We start from the raw sequence: 9,465 nt of genomic DNA on the forward strand, positions 1-9,465 counted from the left end.
GCTTTACCTTTCTCACACATTATGTATAACACCATTTCATTTTTTAACACGAGCCAGATACCTATGATATATTTTGATTACTAATTCTAACAGACACGATAGGAAGTTCGGTTATTATAAAACGATTAAAAGATAATCATTTGATTAATCGCAAAAAAACTATCTTAAATAAGTGTTTTGAAAATTTAATTTGCATTTCAGAAATTGCTATGGTGTTTTCTGACATCATAAGATTAGAATACGTACTTACTGCATCTTCACATACATGTTAATGAAATCTGAGCCTGATTAAACATTTTAGATTGTATTTTTCACTGCAGATAATCATGATTTATTGTTTCAGATAAAAGGTTTTCGGGATTCAACACAATATTAAATTGACGCAATAAACTGGAAACAAATCACCTTTCACGATCCGCTACTTGTACTAAATTCAACTTTAAGTGTGTTTACATCAAATTTTGTGTCATTTGTTTAATGTAACCAAAATAATTCAGAATGTCTTTGTGCTTTATTTATTTCTTGATTGCAATAACGGTTTGGTAATGATTAACTTAAAATTACGTTTGGAATCAAATGATGTTAACAACAAGATTTCTGAAAACATTTATTGCGGCTGTACTTATCAAACTTTACCTTCAATGCACAGGTATATATTATTTAAATGCCAGGCCTAAACTTACTGTGTATGAATACAAGACCTTGTCTTACGTCCACGTGGTATCAGATTAACAGATCAAGGCGTTGATCAGAGTGCTGATGTGTGATTGATAGGCTATGGTCACAGACCATTAGCTGCTAAATGGGGTGTGACGAGATGGCCTTTTGTTGGGTCAAATACATACATAAATTGTTTCAAATTACGTAAGCTGCTACATAAGATCAATTAATATAGTTCATATTTTATGCCTTTAAAAGACAAGTCATACACATGTAGATTTTGTATGTGTACCAACTATAATCATCTTACGATTAAACTTCCTTGTCCCATATTCACTATTTGAAATAATTCGTATTCTAGACATACGTGTGCGTTTGTAAAGCCCACATGTTACTCGTAACATACCATTGATATGCTTCATTGGCCCATACCGTATATGACAAACGTCTATATAATTTATAAACATATATATGTATAATCATTTTGTATGTTTGCTCTACTGTTCATTAATTTGCTATATATACTTTAAGGCATTATTCCAAAATTAATTGAAGTGGCGTTAACGTGTCATCAAGGTCAATATAGAGTTGTCCCCCTTTATTTGACGTATAAACTGACATAAATATACATTTGGTCGAATTGCACTAACCATCATCAGCATTGAAACACAACGTTATATTTCTTTTAATAGGCCGTTAAACTAACTAAACAAAAGATCCAGTCCTCCCTGATATTAATTTATGAAATATCATGATATGTGTCTTATAACTGTGTTATATTTTTGTTAGGATTTATAGATAAAGTTGTCATCTGATTGATACATTAATTTCAAAAACGTCATCTGTTCAATGAATGTGACAGGTGTATTCAAAAACGTCATCTGTTGAAGGAATGTGGCAGGTGTATTGTTGATCTGCCATGTCGAATTGAGTGTTTAGGTCAGTCAGTCGAATACTACATTGAGCAGTACAATTAACATCAGGTAACAAGATAAGGTATGATTTAAGAATCATGATGTCGCCAAAATAGCCAGGTGTAGTAACTTAGTTTGACAACCTATCGCCAAAATCGTCAGATGTTTTAAAGGGGCAATTTAGTCTAAGAGTACATTAAAATCTGCACATATTCGTAAACAAACCAGTTCTAATAAAAATTGGATTAGTAGGTTTTACTGTGATATGCCAGAAAATCCCACTAAAGTGAAATGTATATAAATTGTTCAAACTCGCTTACTGTCCGACATGACACATAGTGGTCGGATATCTTGTACATCGAACCCTGGCCCTTGCCTGTGTAGTAAATAAACTTTTGTCTAGAACTACTCAAATCGCTCTTACAGTAGTGTGTTTACCTTATTAGATGCATGTTTTTGTCTAAAATAATCTTATCAACTCTTCAGTGGTTATGTATTGCATTTGTTTAACTTGTGTGACTTTGGCTCGGGTATGGGTACAAGGTTCATTCTGTACCTGCTTATTTGTATTGATCAACGATTTGGAATTTCAACGGTATCAATCAAAATACTTACAACGTCGTGAAATGTGTCAAAAGTTCTTGTTACATGTTTCATAAGGAATGTAGAACAATACATTTATGTCAGATTTTGCTTCGTGGTTATAATGTACCACAATAAGCCTCACTGAATTGTTTCTTTAATATTTTGATTCGACAAGGTTGAATGAATAGATATGATTTTAAAATTCAATACAAGTATAAAGAACATCTAGATTGGCTTGTACACTTAGAATCTGCCCACATCGCATGTCGAATAAAAGTAAACAACTGTAAACACATCAGGAGAAAAAAAATTAAAAAAAAAAAAAATTTATCCGCGGGTATATTAGCGACCAAGAAAGACTAGGAAATATGCCGCCTTGATCATTGAAAGTATTGTACGTGAAGAATACCAACGACCAACGAACGTTGCGCTATTGGTGCAGCAATTTGATGTTAACATCTGTGGTAAAAACACACTGAATTTAACCTTCAATTAGTTACTATTTTCTCTCGTTAAACACACCTCCCCTTTTCCAAAGGGAACTACAACCTAACAATTACGACAAAATTGGTGTAAAAACACACATACACTTAACTGTAATTCACAACCGAAGGAATGTCGCTGGATAAATGTTTACTTTGCAATATTTAAGTGTGTTTCGCCTAACCCCATAGTGCAGTTAATAACAGCGGAGTTCGAGGCACGCAATCCGCCCTAAGTACCCAGTATTTAGGCACTTAAAGATACTCAGTAAAGCACATTAGTACTGTAGTCCAGGCGATCATCTGTTGATTTATTTCATCGTCTTCAATTCCTTTTATCCATTTTCATTGAATTAAAGAGATTCCCGCGCATCCCTAAGCGGCACAATAACGGACATTATTGAATGTAAATGTGTTCATTTATCAAAGAAGAAACACCCCCAATCTGGGCACTTTCCAGCCTCTCTTGTGGCAATGTAAGCTATTCCGTGATGTAGCTAGAAGCTTTTTGTAGTAGCGGCGTATTATAGCATATATATGTTCTGTTTAGAACCAAGATGATTTCTTCAGAGAAAGTTATATGTGTACTGTCCTTCAACTAACAGTAATGTGTAGGTCTACGGGTATGCATTAACCTAACCAACAATTATTTATAACACGATAAACAGGATTTGGTATATAATTGCCTGTAGCCTCACGCGACAGTCTGAACAGAACCGCGCGCAATAGGCCCTCTTGTCCATCGCTTGCTTCCTTGCCGACTCTAGGTCGCCAGGATGAACGGGTTCGATAGTGGAAACTCTATATTACATCAACGAGATAATTTCTTAACAATATTTAACCTGTAGTGTCGGCAATTATGTTTGCAAACGCAAGAATCGTAATTGCAATATTAAAGATGTTTCACGAATGCTAAAATCAAACATATTATATCTCGTACACGCTTTTATACTTTAGCTCAGTATGAACTCTTATCGAACCATCCTGTAATTTTTACTAAATGATATTGTAAACAATCTCTGATGTGCTTATGTTCACTTTATTTCTGTTATATCAATTGCAAAACAAGTAGTATAACAAGTTACTTTCGATGGTTCCCCTGTACGCGCAAGAAGGGTCTTGCAGTAGTAGAAAATCGGAGTACCCGGAAACACCAACGTGCTCGGGTCTTTGACCCCTTACCTTTTTATATGTTTTGTATTTTTGTAAATATGTCACCCATAGCTCCTCAATTATCTTGTAAGCTATTAATAAACAAATCAAACAATATTGGTAGTGATTTATTGACATGACACGTTGCCATTCACATTTGATAGCGCCAATCCCCTGTAGGGTTTGTTTTAATCAGACTGTTCCCTACTGTACAAAGAAATGGGTTCATTGAATGATAGCATTGTGAAGGAATTGTCTAGTGGGATTCGCGGAAGTAGGGATTAACAGACACGAGAGATTTTGATTACTGAAGCATATCGATAAAATGACCTCATGACCTGCATTTCATCTGGCTGGCAATATTCGCTCCAAAGGCAAAGGGAACAGTTTATTTCAACATTCTATACTCATTGTCAGTTATGACAAGTTAGAAAATCTACGAGTACCTATCCAACAATCGAAACGATGTCAAGAATAATAGATATATTTATAGCATTATCCATTTTTGTATCTTGATAATGTTATAAAATTATTAACGTACAATTGTATATAGATGATCTTAGCTGACCTTTGCATTTAAATGCCACATAAAATGCTTCCTTGAAATGAGAATTTGCAAATATTAAAGGAACATTTTCAATCCTTAAACCGAAAATGGATTTGATCTAACGATTTGCTCAAGTAATTGATATTTCTTTTAGATAAACGGATCGTCACTAATATAAATATATATCATCCAAAAATGCCATAAAAACAATATAAGATTGTTAAGCAACTTAAAAAAACACTTAAATCAGCAAATTAAGAAATTATGTGATATTATTTCACAATATTGTTTCGTTAAAATCAATTAATATTTATATTCATTTGTATATAATATGCTGATAAAATGACGTGCATCGTAAGATGTCTTGTCAACGATCGTCCTTGTATGCTGTTGTTGCTTGTTTTTGATTGACCTTGATAATTTGCAATGTTCGAAAGATCGTTGAGGAATTTGACATTTTGACAGTGACTACAAAAACTGTAAGAAAACTACACATGTAATAATGTTGTAGATGACTCGCTAATATTATTAGCTTATATTACCGCTAATACTACAGGTCTCACTCACTCGTTGCTGAAGAATTCATAACAAATCTTATTGGCGTTCTTAAAATTGTAAATATTTGTCCGTGATATTTGCACTCCTTTAAAACAACTACAGATTTTATTTAAGCCTAGTAGAAAGCCATCCTACTTAAAGTAGGTCCTAGAACATTTTCTTACGCCAAGGACCGGTGTTAATCTATTCAAGATCATGAGCAAATAAAACTGAATTCATTTGCAGTTTCATTGAGTCTAACTTCTGTGGAAATTGAAATATTACCGACTGAACTACCTAGTCACCGATGAACGGCCTAGTTTAATTATAAACCAGCGATGACATTACCAAGTACGTCTCGTACCTCAATGATTTCCGTAATTCCAACGTTCCTTGACCATTGTAACTCGATCATGGCCTCAAATAGCATAGCTATTTATATAATGTAAAGTAAAATCGTACCAAATGCTTCAATTCAAGGATTAACATAAACAGACTTGCAATGCTGTAGACTTGATCCTCGCTATCTTCAGTCTGGCTGACAAATGAAGCAAAGAAAATACTCCTGCTGACTAAACGCTGCGTTTCTATGACAGACATATGATATATCCATATTCTTGACCAAAACCTATTTTTGCTAAACAGTATATTGAAATAACATACTGATGACCATCAAGACAAATTGCTTCAAAAGAAATGTTTATTTCATTTCATACAGACAACACAGGAGAGAAACTTTCCATCCTCGTACGGTGGACATGGTAACGATCCACATTTAGCTTTGACTCCATAAAATAGTTTACCATTCTCATCGTGCGTAGCATCCCCGTGAACTGCCTGTGGGGTTTTGTCAACACAGGCGTACTGGGAGGCAGCTGCACTGGCATGGTGATTTGACGCCAAGTCACCGTGATATACTTCTGTCCATCCGGGGTAGCATTCCGTCCTACCTGGGATCATCAGAGAGGAGGTGTATTATGTACCGAGACAGACTGCACACGGTACATCCTCAGCATAGTTAGGCATGCCAAACAAGGTCCGTGGTTCCTCGTACTCAGCTCCGTAGATGTAGCCAACAAATTCACTGTACACCAAATCCTTGTGTGGTCCCCAGATAGGATGGTCAGGCATGCATACATACTCTGCTGCCGCCCCAGTGTGAGTATAGTACGACCCACCAGAAGTACCTAGATACAATTGCATGAAAAGCACTTCCTGATAACTTGAAAACCTGAGCAATGTCACTACAATGTAGCGTAAAAGTAAAAGTCCTACATAGATTTAGTCTTTACATAAACAGGTAAACAAATTGCCGTCGTTTAATTCAGCAAACATTTTTATTTTAATCACTTTAACATGGGTGAGATTTTCTACTACGGCAGCATGCTTCAGTGAGATAGCACTATAAAAATGACAAGAGTTCCACTATACAAGAAGACACAACACGAACATACCGGAATCTTCCAAAACACACACCTCGCACTTCACACACGCTACACACCACATACATGGGAGGCCGTCCTTACATGACCATGGCTGTTAATAGGACGTTAATTAATCAAACAAACAAACAAATAACCCACTATCGCAAACATACACAACATGGATATTCCACAGAAGAATCCAGTGGCGTTAAATGATTACATCCATGTGAACCTCACAATATTATACATAAACATGAAGACAATTTCGCAGTTACTCAGATCGACCGAACAATTATTATTATGTGTAATTACAATGACACAACCGGGAGATATAGGAAATCCAGTGAGGTGGAAACGTTTATATTTTTCACTCGTGCTTCGTGAAAAAATTATTCTTCAAGAAACAAGAAATATTCTATTTAATGTTACAATTTTGGCCTAGACTAGGCTAACTGCTATTTGTACACGTATTTCACTCTATAGTTGTAATCATTTACCCCCTTTAATTATTTTGTCGCTTGTTAATTTAAGTTTGAATTCATACATGGATGCAAATGTCAAAGAAAATGAACGCAAAATAATAAAATGTACACAAAAAAGTGGATAGATGCACGTCATATTCTATTTTGGTTTGACATTAAAAACGTTTTCAGTGTTCTAATTGGTGTCAGTTAAAGTATACCACATAAGTTTTTGTTTTGAAACTTTATATTCACTGCGAAAAAAGTATAAGTTATTATCTGTCGATATTAAATGCATAACAAACATTTAAAAAGAAGAACTTTGGCGCTGCTAAGAAGATAACAACTGCTGTATAAATCGTCCATATTGGACGTTCAAAAACGGTAACGGAATTCATCAATATGGTGTAGCCTTTCCGTGATTGAAAGTGGTTGATTTCGTATGAGCTGATTTTAATATATGGAGATAGGAGAAGGATTAAAATCAACATTACCTGAGTAGACTTTAGTAGTTTTATTGGCCGGACAGTCACTTCTACCCCAACGTTTAATGACAGCTCCCTTTGAACCTGAGGATAAATGAAGAGTCGTTAACAATGTCGTAGAAAAATGGGATAATGTCTGTAACGACGAGTAAAATGAGAAAATACCATCTCTCTTTAACTTACTCTGCATTTTCATTTGGAGATCGGAGACGGTATTACTCTGAGCGTCGTACTTGAGCTGTAACTCAGTAAGTTTCGTGTTTTGGCTCGTGATGATGGTATTCTGTTGGATATGCTTGGTCTGCAAATCTGTAAGGTTGGCTTCTTGGGCGTCGTATTTTACCTGCAGATTGGAGAGATTGTCAATATTGGCTTCGTATTTGACTTGAAGCTCAGCAAGTTTGGAAGACAGGGTGTGGTTTTGAGTTTCATACTTGGCTTTTACCTCGGTGAGTTCAATATTTGGTTTTGGATGTTTAGACAGGTTTTTGTTACTTGACTTTGGAGCTCGGCAATTTTAGAGTTCTGAGTGTTGTACTTGACCTGTATCTCCTGAAGTTCTGACTGGAACCTGGTGAGTTCCTGTTGTATGTACTGTGGATCGCTAAGAAGGATTCTCTTCTCGTCTGACCCGTAGGTACAGTAAATAGCTAAAAACTAAACACTAATAACACTGAATAAAACATGGTGGTGCAAAGCGTAAAAACATCTGCAAATTAGTCATCATATCTCATATCTGACACAAGTTCATATCTTGAACCGTCAGCATTGTAGGTAAAAGATAACAAGGTGAAATGTCAACTTGCCTTAAACGTTGGTGATAACAGATGACTTAAAGATAATGCAACATATATCTTAGATAACTTTTCAACTTTCAGTATAATAAATTAGCACACATATATAATCATACAGTTTAATAAGTTTTCGGCATTATACCAGTGTAAGTGTTTCCTATTCACGTCATAGGTGTATATATTTTAAGCCCCATTTTGTTTGTGGGAAAAATATTCTCATTAACTACCAAACTTTACCGAATGATAGGACATAAAGCCTTATGAAAATATCCGTAAAAAATGCCTAACGTTTCCATGTTTTTCACAAACAACGGAAAACCCCTGGTATGAGGGCGTATTCCGACTCTGTGCCACACAGCATGCGCAGGTAGAAAAAAAGTGGAAATTCCCAAAGAAACTTTGTAATGACGTACACATGTAAGGAACGAATTTCGAAACTATAGCCTAAAACAAACCGAATACGAGTAAAATAATACCAATGGGGTCGTTTGAACTGGATTAAGAAGTGAAACTACAACGATTAAGCGATCATTTAAAAAGGTTGCTCGGATCTTTGGTAAGCACTCTTTTGCTCTCGTCTTCACGCTAGATAAAATTCACGCTCTATTATTGAAATGTACATCGAAATCGAACACTTGTTTGTATATAGTGTTTCCTAAAGAGGCATCACACGGTGTGAATAGACAAAACTTGTAAACAAATAAAAGTAAACACAAACATGTCAGGTAGTTTGCATGGAAGTTCGAAGAACAGATATTATGATTGCATTGCATTTAATAATACAAGACTCTTTTATACGTGGATATGAAGGATAGGGATATTCCACCCGAGGATCACAAAATGTAGTAAAACCCGAGGCTTGCCGAGAGTTTTACAACATTTTGTGATCCCGAGGGTAGAATATCCCTATCCTTCATATCCATGTATGAAAGAGTATTTATCTCTCATACCTCGACGTTTTCTTGCAATTTTACTTTTACTATCAATTTCCGCCATTTGAAATAAAATCGGAAAAAAGCGACTGCAAGTCAAATCTCCATACATAAATAATTGCGTGCTATTTTACATCGATTGCGAAACACATTATACAACATATAAAATCACTTTCGATGGTCCGGATGTAACCGCACGAGGGGTCTTAGTGTGGAAGGAAAACCGAGTGCCCGGAGAAAACCCACGTGATCGGGCAGGTAATCCCTAACCTTTTGACGTCCACTCCGGGGATCGAACCCCGGCCGGCTAGGAAAAAGGCGAGCGACTTAACCACTACATCACCTGATCACCCTATTTCACATTTCACATGAATGTAGTGTATGTTAAAACACTTATATGTGAAATGTGATTATCTCAATTCTTGTAAGAAGATGATATCGGTATTAATATGTGTTTCTGGACTCAAAAGCGGCTCTTCTGCATGTACAGTT

The 9,465-nt window shown here is 35.7% G+C and overlaps 1 pseudogene; it reads right to left on the bottom strand.

The window, feature by feature from the left end:
• Nucleotides 1-5,582: 5,582 nt before the first annotated feature.
• Nucleotides 5,583-6,080, bottom strand: LOC138332709 (uncharacterized; annotated as a pseudogene).
• Between the last annotated feature and the right edge of the window lie 3,385 nt (nt 6,081-9,465).

This window comes from Argopecten irradians, chromosome 10 (genome assembly GCF_041381155.1).
Source record: "Argopecten irradians isolate NY chromosome 10, Ai_NY, whole genome shotgun sequence".
NCBI classification, from domain to species: Eukaryota; Metazoa; Mollusca; class Bivalvia; order Pectinida; family Pectinidae; genus Argopecten; species Argopecten irradians.